Raw genomic sequence first — 11,329 nt, 5'->3', positions numbered from 1 at the left:
CCAAGCTGTGTCGGGGCTGTGAGGGGCGGTCAGGGCTGTGTACGGGTGGTCAGGGCTGTGAGGGGCGGTCAGGGCTGTGTGAGGGCAGTGCAGTGTCGGAGCTGTGTCAGTGAGCTGTGAGGGCGGTATGAGGGCCGTGTGGGGGCTGTGTTAGGGCAGTGTCGGGTTGGTGTCGGGGCTGTGTGAGGGCGCTCTGGGGGCGATGTCGGCACCCCCCGGCACTCGCGGTGCCGCCCCAGCCCCTGGCCGGTGTCACAAAGTGACAGCGCAGCCCCTGCTGAGGACACACGGCGATCACCGGCCCTGCACGGCCCTTGGCACAAACCCCGGGTCACGGAGCTGCTCCGGGGCTGGAGCCCCTCTGCAGCCAGGCTGGGAGAGCTGGCGGCGCTCACCTGGAGAGGAGAAGCTGCAGGGAGAGCTCAGAGCCCCTGGCAGGGCCTGAATGGGATCCAGGAGAGCTGCAGAGGGACTGGGGACAAGGCCTGCAGGGACAGCACCCAGGGAATGGCTGCCAGTGCCAGAGGGCAGGGCTGGATGGGATCTTGGCAATGAGGAATTGTTCCCTGGCAGGGTGGGCAGGCCCTGGCACAGGGTGCCCAGAGCAGCTGGGGCTGCCCCTGGATCCCTGGCAGTGCCCAAGGCCAGGTTGGACACTGTGGTGGGAGCAGCCTGGGACAATGGGAGGTGTCCCTGCCATGGCAGGGGTGGCCCTGGGTGGGCTTTGAGGTCCCTCCCAACCCAAACCATTCTGTGATTGTCTGGGGAGGGAGGAATCTCTCTTTAGCTGCAGTTTGTCCATTTCTCAAATGTTCAGCTGAATGCTGCAGTGAGCATTAAATGCAGTGTGAATGTTACAGCCCCTGAACTGGGTCTTTGGCTCAGCTCCCTTTTGCCAGCCACAGATTCTGACCACAAGATTAGAGAACTCCTCTTCTCTTTTTTCTTGTTTCATATTTTCCATGGGCCTGCCCAGCTGCAGGCTTGGGGAGGTAAAGTCAGGTGTTCACCTTTCACTTCCCACCCCTCAAACACAGACTCCGCAGTGGGCAGACCAATGGTTTCAGAGAGGAGGATTTGAAACTCTGGTGGACAAAGGTCTGTGCCCTCAACATCCTGGCTGTTATCATCAGCACAGGCTTTGCTTCTTAGGGTGAACACAGACTGACTTTTGGATAAAAATCTTCCTCACTGCTGCTGCCTGTTGTGCCGTGGGGTGCTGCAAGTCTGCTGATCTCAGATCCCAGAATCCCGGAATCCCAGGATGGGTGAGGTTGGGAGGGACCACAGAGGGTCACTGGTGCCACCTCCCTGCTCCAGCAGGGCCATCCCAGAGCAGAGGGCACAGGGTGGGCCCAGGTGGCCCTGGAATGTCCCAGGAGGAGACTCCAGCCCCTCTCTGGGCTCTGCTCCAGCTCGGGCCCTGCCCAGGGCACAAGTTGTGCCTCCTGTGCAGGGGAATTGCTGGGCTCAGGCCCTGCCCGTGGCTCTGGGGCCATTGCTGGGCCTGGAGCAGAGCCTGGGCCTGCTCTGACCTCTGCACACAGGGACAGACACAGGGACAGACACAGGGACAGCCAGGGACAGACACAGGGACAGACACAGGGACAGACACAGGGCCAGGCAGGGCTGAGGCCCCTCTCTCTCCCTGGGGCTCCTCTCCAGGCTGAGCAGCCCCAGCTCCCCCAGGCTCTCCTGGGCATGGGGATGCTCCAGGCCCCCAGGATTGTAGAGATCAATGCAGGGCTCTGGCAGCGTGTGAGGGGCATTGCTGAGGCACTGCTGGGCCTGTAGAGATCAATGCGGGGCTCTGGCAGCGTGTGAGGGGCTTTGCTGAGGCACTGCTGGGCCTCAGGCAGGCTCAGCCTGTGAGGGTTGTTGTCACCTCCTGCCCCAACAGCTGATAAGGAAACATGATTGTGGCATTTATTTATGTAACCACACCTCAGGGTCACCGTTTTGAACCGAAACTGCTGAACCAGTCTGGCACTGCTAGAAACATTTTATAACCTATAAATATTTACAGTTTGTCTTCTGCTGAGTTTGAATACAACTTCCTCAGCGATGTCATAGAAGAAAGGAGCAGAAGCTGGTGCTGCCCAGCCTGTGAGGAGAGCAGTGCTATCTGCAGAGCACAGGCAGCCAGGGGGGACACTGTGTGTCCCTGTGGCCATTGATGTCTGTCCCAAACCTCCCCTGAGACAGAGGAAACAAGGCCTGCTGGAGTTTGGGCTCTGCTGGGTTTATTTCTGTTGGCTGACAGACAAAGGAGACATAATTTGGTGGTTTCTTCTCATGCCAGCTCTGGACCAGATGAAAGGGGCAAATACAGCATTTCCTCTTGTGTGAAAAGTGGAGGAGCAGCGGTCCAGGAAGGAAGGACCTCAGGGAGCCCAAGGAGGGATCAGATCTATCTCCCCTTCCCAACGGATTTTTGTAATATCCCCCTTCTCAGGCAATATCACCTGTGGAGTTTTTGTTTGTTTGATCATTAGAAAGCTTTCCTTGTCCCTGTTTTATTGCAGTCCTGTAACTGCTTCCAGCTCCCTCAGGAACACAGGTGATTCATCCCCTGCCCTCAGAAGCCTTTCCCATGTTTTAACACTGTCATTACCCTGCCATCAGACTTCCTTCCCCAGACCACATAACAACATCTCCTCCCTGTTCCTTGTCCTGCTCCTGACTCCCCAGCCCTGCTCACAGCTCTGCACAGGGCCTCAGCAGTGCTGAGGAGCAGAAGGATGATCCTTGGGGTCAGGTGTTGGAATGATTTCCCCAGGCAGGTTTGGAGTCACTGTCTGTGGGAGTGTCCCAGAGGTTTCTGGATGTGCCCTTGGGGACAGGGCTTGGGGTGATGCTGGTGCTGGGGTGGGACTGGGTCATCCCAAAGGGCTCTTCCAGCCTTGGTGATCCTGGGATTAGGTTTGGAAGGACAGAAGTGTCCTAGGTGGCATGGACCAGGCTGAAAGAATGAGGGAAGCCTGGCATGAACCTCTTTTTACAGCCTATGGGGCCTTCCAAAGGTGTAATTTTGAGCACATCTGCAAGTTCCATCTTCATGGAGAATATTTAGAATCCCAGAGTGGTTTGGGTTGGGAGCAACCCTAAATCCCACCCAGAGCCCCCCCCTGCCATGGCAGGGACCCCTCCCACTGTCCCCAGTGTCCAGCCTGGCCTTGGGCACTGCCAGGGATCCAGGGGCAGCCCCAGCTGCTCTGGGCACCCTGTGCCAGGGCCTGCCCACCCTGCCAGGGAACAATTCCTCATTGCCAAGATCCCATCCAGCCCTGCCCTCTGGCACTGGCAGCCATTCCCTGGGTGCTGTCCCTGCAGGCCTTGTCCCCAGTCCCTCTGCAGCTCTCCTGGAGCCCTTCAGGCCCTGCCAGGGGCTCTGAGCTCTCCCTGCAGCTTCTCCTCTCCAGGCTGGAATTTCACAGAGATCAGTGAGCTCTGCCCTGTTCAGGGGAGTTCCAGAGCCTGCTTCCACCCCTGGGTCAGCAGGGCTGAGAACCCAAGCCAGTGCAAACCCTCTTGTCAGGACACTGACCCAGACGGGAGAACCAAGTCACTCCCTTCAGAAACTGCCACAGAGCCAGAGGGGCAGAGAGGAGGGGGTGGGAGTTAGAGAGGAGAGCTGAGTGGCTGCTGGCAAAGCTGATGGGGAAATGAAGAACTGACGTTGTTCACCAGGTTCTTTGGGGCTTTCTGCAGTGGGGAGCCCTGCGGTTGGTGATGCTGGAGTGAGGATTTCCTCTCAGGCTTCCCCAGGGCTTCTCTCCTGTCTCTGCGATGCCATCATCATCATTCCATGCCCTCAGGGTCTGCAGTGATGGCTTGAGGGAATGCACAATGAACTTCAGGAACTGCAGTCCCTAAGGAAGGGATATTTCCAGTACATTGCTCACAGGTGGCCCAAAGCCTGTGGATTATTCACAGCTCTTCCTGTAAAGCTGCTCTTTGCAGCCCTGCTGTTCACAGCAGCACCATCTCAAGGGAAGAGCCTTGCTCTGCATCCCACTCATTCAATAACAATGTTCTAGGATGATGGATCCTAGAAAATGACATTTTGCCAGGTGATAATGGATCTCTCCCAATCTGCCTCAGAAAAAACCAGTCATGCAGTTACAAGAACAAGTGTTTCTGGTTAAGAATCAATTTAAAAGCTTTTCTAGAGCTTGGTATGGATTTTTCTGAAAGCCTCTCTGGCTCTGCTGTTCCGTGGAACTCCTTCTGGATTGGGGGGGACCTGCTGGGCAGGGAAGACCCCGAAGTTCCCAACAGGAGAGATGAAAATGTGCAGCTGGGGGGTGGCTGTGTCCCTGACCCCTGGGTGCTCCTGGGTTCTTCTTTCTCCCTCCACTGCCGTGACTGGAATTCTCTGAACTGTTCCTTCCTGCCTTCCCTCATTGCTCTCTCCTGGAATCTGTTTTGCTGACCACAAGCTCAGACTTCCCTATTCCCTATTCCTTAATCATCCCACTTTTCTTTGCATTTCAGGTCTGACATCCTTTTCCAAGCGCTCCCAGGCCTTTGAGGGCTCTGTTTTCTCTGTGGCTTTGCCAGAACACGCCGTACCAGGGTGAGCAGCCTCCAGCATCCCGCTGTACTTTCAGTTTACATCAGCACGTGGTCAAAGTTCACCTGATTTATTGACTTGTTGTCACTGTAATGTCCACAAGCTCAGCTCAAGATGAACTCTTCAGTGAATTGCTGCTTCCTTCTAAATTATTGCTCCTCCTCTAAATTATTTCTGCCTTGTTGGGCCACACAGCCCATGTGGGGACAGGCAGAGGCTGTCCCTTGTCCCCAGGCCTGGCTCATGCTGTGACTCTCAGGGGAGCTGTGGCACAGGAAGAGGCCTCTCACCTACAAAAGCTTTCCTGGGTGTGGGGCAGGAAGATTTCTGCAGCAAACCAAAGTGCACATCTCTAGCCATGATATTTTCTGAAAAATCCTTTCCTTAGGATTTTTTCTCCTGAGAAGCTGAGAGGCCTCAGGAACAAAATGTAAACAATGGTTATCTGTGGTCCATGTGGTTGTTTCTAATTAATTGCCAATCACAGTCCAGCTGTCTGGACTGTCTCAGTCATAAGCCTTTGTTATCATTCTTTTTCTATTCTTAGCTAGCCTTCTGTCTTGGTTTAGAGCAAAATTTTGGGAGAGAGAGAGAGAGAGAGTCCCCAGAGGGGCTCTAGTAGGAGGATAAATTCAATCGGCCCCTCCCCCCCCACAACCAGTCCGGGAGAAAATACCTCCTTGAAGAAAAGTGGAAAAAAGCTGTTTATTAAACAATAGAACCTAACAATATTAAAACAATAAAACCCCTTGCCGCTCTAAAAGAGATGACCAATTGAGAAAACCCCCCCGGGTTGCAGCCCAGCTCACTCAGTCTCTTATCAGTCCTTCTGGTGCTGGAATTCTCGCAGGCCAGGCCCGGCCCGGCCCGGTGGCCACAGGTGCAGCTGCTGGTGCTCCCCTGGGTGTTCAGTCCAGAGCAGGTTCCAAGAGGTCCAAAGAAAAGGAAAAGAAAAACCACAGTCCAGGGACTCTTCTTTGCCTCAGCCAGCTAAAACTAACCAAAAGCAAAAAGAGAGCTCTCTGTCCTGCGTCTGTCTGTCTGCAGACAACACAGTCCTGGAGCAGGAATGCGGGGGAGTACGTGCAATGTCTGAGCGAAGAAAAAAAAAGAACTGTGCGATTCTTCTCTCCCCCCTCTCACTCTCTGCAACAAGTCTTAAAGGTGCAAAACTTATTATTATTCAGCATAAACCAATGAGACGATTTGGGGATAAAAGCATCATATAGTCAACCCAGGACATTCCACCCCTTATCCCCATATCGTCTGCTTACTACTAAAACTAATATAAATTTAACTCTACAAGCACATACATTATACATCCATTATACAGCTATACACAGACAATGGTAACAGCATTCAGCAAACAGTGATATTTACACAGAGGTCTCACCCAACAATCAGATCTCCCTGAGGTACACATCGTGTTCTCCCATCTCTTTGCATTATCCACCATGTGTAACCTGGTCCCTGAGCAAAAACAACCCCACGAATGGGTTTGTCTGTATTCGAGGCAGAATTAATCCAAACTGTCTTCCCTAACAAACCTCTGACATGTACCACTGGGACTTTGTCTCCATCTACTCTATGCAAAGACTCAGATTGGGCAGGGCCCACTCGGTTAGTAGAGCCTCGGGTATTAACTAACCAGGTGGCCTTTGCCAGATGCTGCTCCCAGTTTTTGAAAGATCCCCCACCTAATGCTTTCAATGTGGTTTTTAACAGTCTGTTGTACCTCTCCACTTTGCCTGCAGCTGGTGCGTGGTAGGGGATGTGGTACACCCACTCAATACCGTGTTCCCTAGCCCAAGTGCTGATAAGGCTGTTCTTAAAATGAGTCCCGTTGTCTGACTCAATCCTCTCAGGGGTACCATGTCTCCACAGAATTTGCTTTTCCAGGCCCAGGATAGTGTTACGGGCAGTGGCATGAGGCACAGGGTAGGTTTCCAACCATCCAGTGGTGGCTTCCACCATGGTCAGCATGTAGCGTTTGCCCTGGCGTGTCTGGGGCAGTGTGATGTAGTCAATCTGCCAGGCCTCCCCATACTTGTACTTGGACCACCGCCCACCATACCACAGGGGCTTCAATCGCTTGGCCTGTTTGATGGCAGCACACGTCTCACAGTCATGGATAACCTGAGAAATACTGTCCATGGTTAAATCCACCCCTCGGTCTCGTGCCCACTTATAGGTGGCATCTCTACCCTGATGGCCTGAGGCGTCATGGGCCCATCGAGCTAGGAATAACTCCCCCTTATGTTGCCAATCTAAGTCTATCTTTGACACCTCTATCTTTGCAGCCTGGTCTACCTGCTCATTATTTTGGTGTTCCTCATTAGCCCGACTCTTGGGGACATGGGCATCAACATGACGGACTTTCACAGGTAGCTTCTCTAACCGAGCAGCAATGTCTTTGCATTCATCAGCAGCCCAGATCGGTTTTCCCCTACGCTGCCAGTTGGCCTTTTTCCACCTTTCTAGCCATCCCCACAGTGCGTTGGCTACCATCCATGAATCAGTGTAAAGGTAGAGCTTTGGCCACTTCTCTCTCTCAGCAATGTCCAGGGCCAGCTGAACAGCTTTGAGTTCAGCAAGCTGGCTTGATCCACCTTCTCCTTCGGTAGCTTGTGCAACTTGTCGTGTGGGGCTCCATACAGCTGCTTTCCACTTCGGTTCATTCCCACAATGCGGCAAGAACCATCAGTAAAAAGAGCGTATCGTGTATCTTCTGCTGGCAGCTGGTTATATGGTGGAGCTTCTTCAGCCCGTGTCACTTCTTGTTCCTCTTCATCAGTGAGACCAAAATTTTCACCTTCCGGCCAGTTTGTAATTATTTCCAGAATCCCAGGGCGATTCGGGTTTCCAATCTACGGGCGCGCTGTGTGATAACAGCAATCCATTTGCTCCATGTGGTGCTGGTGGCATGGTGCGTAGAGGGAACCTTTGCTTTGAACATCCACCCCAGCACTGGTAGTCGGGGTGCCAGGAGGAGTTGTGCTTCTGTGCCTATTACCTCTGAGGCAGCCTGGACTCCTTCATAGGCAGCCAAGATTTCTTTCTCTGTTGGAGTATAGTTGGCTTTAGACCCTCTGTAGCCCGACTCCAGAATCCCAGTGGTCGGCTCCGAGTCTCACCAGGCACCTTCTGCCAAAGGCTCCAGGACAAGCCATGGTTCCCGGCTGCAGAGTAGAGCACGTTCTTCACCTCTGGTCCCGTCCTGACTGGGCCAAGGGCAACTGCATGGGCAATCTCCTGCTTGATTTGTGCAAAGGCTTGTTGCTGCTCAGGGCCCCAGTGGAAATCGTTCTTCTTGAGGGTGACCAGGTAGAGAGGGCTCACGATCTGACTGTACTCGGGAATATGCATCCTCCAAAAGCCTATGGCACCTAGGAAAGCTTGCGTTTCTTTCTTGCTGGATGGTGGAGACATTGCTGTGATCTTGTTGATGACATCAGTGGGAATCTGACGCCGTCCGTCTTGCCACTTCACTCCCAGAAACTGGATCTCTTGAGCAGGTCCCTTGACTTTGTTCTTCTTGATGGCGAAGCCAGCTTTTAGGAGAATCTGGATGATTTTCTCCCCTTTCTCAAACACTTCTGCTGCTGTCTTCCCCCACACAATGATGTCATCAATATATTGCAGATGTTCTGGAGCCTCACCCTTTTCCAGTGCAGCCTGGATCAGTCCATGGCAGATGGTGGGACTGTGCTTCCACCCCTGGGGCAGTCGGTTCCAGGTGTACTGCACGCCCCTCCAGGTGACAGCAAACTGGGGCCTGCATTCTGCTGCCAGAGGAATGGAGAAAAATGCATTGGCAATGTCAATAGTGGCATACCACCTCGCTGCCTTGGACTCCAGCTCGTACTGGAGTTCCAGCATGTCCGGCACAGCAGCGCTCAGCGGTGGAGTCACTTCATTCAAGCCACGATAGTCCACAGTCAATCTCCATTCTCCTTCAGATTTACGCACAGGCCAAATGGGGCTGTTGAAGGGTGAGTGGGTCTTGCTAACCACCCCTTGGCTCTCCAGCTCACGGATCATTTTGTGGATGGGGATCACAGCATCTCGATTTGTCGGTACTGTCGGCGGTGCACTGTCGAGGTGGCAATCGGTACTCGTTGCTCTTCCACCTTCAGGAGTCCTACTGCAGATGGGTTTTCTGACAGTCCAGGCAAGCTGTTCAACTGCTTGACACCCTCTGTCTCTACAGCAGCTATTCCAAATGCCCACCTGAGTCCCTTTGGGTCTTTGAAATACCCACTTCTGAGGAAGTCTATGCCTAAAATGCATGGGGCCTCTGGGCCAGTCACAATAGGGTGTTTCTTCCACTCATTTCCAGTCAGGCTCACCTCAGCTTCCACCAAAGTGAAATCCTGGGATCCCCCTGTCACGCCAACAATAGAAACAGACTCTGTCCCCACATGTCTTGATGGAATTAATGTACATTGTGCACCAGTATCAACCAAAGCTTTATACTCTTGTGGTTCCGATGTGCCAGGCCAACGAATCCACACAGACCAGAAAACACGATTTTCCCTAGCCTCTACCTGGCTAGAGGCAGGGCCCCTCTAAGCCTGGTTATCCTTCTTTCCCTGGGCATATGACTTGGATGTTCCTTCAAGGGGATCGGACATGTCATCATCATCATACCTGGCAGTTCGGCCACGGGCAACTGGAGCTGCTTTTCTTTTGGTGGAATTCCCTCTCTCAGCCCTGTCTTCCTTCAATTCACGCACTCGTCGTGCCAGAACAGCAGTAGGTTGTCCATCCCACTTCCTCATGTTTTCTCCACAATCACGCAGGTAGAACCACAGCTCAGCTCATGGGGTGTACCTTCTCTCGCCATTTGGGAAACGTCTGCCTTGGATACCAGAACCTCTGATCTGTACCGCCGAGATCTGGAGAAGGTCTTCTTTAATCTCCTCTCTGAGCTTCTTGTGGTTCTCCTCTATCTTGTCCTCTAATTTCTGCAGACGTGATTCTACTGCTGAGATTCTGGCATGTGTTGGGCCATGCACAGCGTCTGCATATACTCGGAGCTTCCTTGCCATATCCAGCACAGTCTCATCCCTCTCATCCCTCTTCATGATGGCTAAGGCAGAAGCATATTCATGTGGCCCAAGTCGCACAAGTTTTCGCCACATCACAGACGTGCATGGTACCAAGTCTGGGTTCCTAGTTGTTACATCGTCTGAGAAGATAATCTCTGCCACTGCCATTTCTCTTAGGCGTTGGATCCCTTGCTCTATGGTCTTCCACTGTGTTTGTTGCATATAAAGATCATCTGCACACAGGTATCTTTGTGCAACACTTTCCAAGACCCGTGCCCAGAGGCTCTGTGGATTAGCCCCCCTCATCATTCCTTGGTCAATGACAGGATCCTGTGACAGGGATCCCAAATGCCTCGCTTCAGTGCCGTCTAGAATTGTGGCCTCACCTGCAGCATCCCAGAGACGGACTAACCAACTAATTATGGATTCATCAGGTCGTCGGGTGTAATCCTTCCGTAGTCCACGCAGGTCCTTCAGGGAAAAGGACTCAATATTTGCATCTGATCTTGAACCTGCTGCTTTGACTCCTGATTTTATGTCGGGAGGTGTTGAGGTTCCTTCTCCTGCATCATCATCCTCATCATCTGCTGGTCGGTTGGTTTTGTCCGTGCATTTCCCGCTTCTAGTACTGGTAGCAACAGCCATTGGTTTGGCTGCTGGCTTAGGCTCACTATCTGGTTTGGCAGCTGGCTTCGAGCCTGGCGTGCTGGCTGCAGCCTGACTGACTGGGATAGCGCTGATTTATCTCCCTGCCCCCCTGCCTCTGTCTGCTGCCCTACAGTATCTAACAGAGTGCGATAAGCATAGGCCAGGGCCCAGCTTATTGCAATTAGCCTTTTCTCGTTCGAATCATCATGGCACTTCTCCTTTAGGTATTTCCCCACCTCAGCTGCGTTCTGAATTTGTTCCCGTGGAAAATCCCAGCCTAGAGGATCAGAAAATTCCTTCAGGGTTTGGCCTATATTTTCCCATTCTCCACACCACTCAGGATTTTCCACGCCTGCATCTGCTTCTGGGTCAGGGGTCTCACCAACTCTTCTGGATATCTCAGCTTTCATTTTAGAGAAGCTCCAGACTATATAGAGGAAGCCTACCAGATTAAATACCAGAAAGATGGTCTCTTTAACACTCAGGGGAAACTGAACATTCTCAAACAGTGACATAACAGCTTCAAAGGAGAAGAAGGAAAAGAAAGCCTGGAAAGCCTTATTCTCAGCTCCTCCTCTAACAAACTCGGTGCAATTACTAATAAATTCCCAAAACATACTACTGGAACTGGGAGGCAGGGTAGGACGAAACATATCGTAAACAGACGCCAGCATCTTTATAAATGCCCTATAAATCATTATCACCAAGGCCAGCACAAGAGCTACTCCAATCCGTGCCCGTCTACCGTAAGAATTACGTATTATGGACAATAATCCGAGTGACCAGAATGGTATCGAAACCTCAGAAAGGTCTAGAGACCAGAACCACATGAAGGTCTCCACCGCAAGAGATGTTACGAATTCCAGCAGCATGGCTATTGACTGCTCTAACTCACTAGCTAGTGAGCACAACCAACGCACACAATAAGCTTTTTTCCACTTTCTCTGGCCACGAGTTGGGCGCCAAGAAGTGTATCTGTCTTGGTTTAGAGCAAAATTTTGGGAGAGAGAGAGAGAGAGTCCCCAGAGGGGCTCTAGTAGGAGGATAAATTCAA

This window comes from Camarhynchus parvulus, chromosome 1 (genome assembly GCF_901933205.1).
Source record: "Camarhynchus parvulus chromosome 1, STF_HiC, whole genome shotgun sequence".
NCBI classification, from domain to species: Eukaryota; Metazoa; Chordata; class Aves; order Passeriformes; family Thraupidae; genus Camarhynchus; species Camarhynchus parvulus.
The sequence above is the reverse complement of the archived record's forward strand: the minus strand, read 5'-3'. Positions refer to the sequence as shown.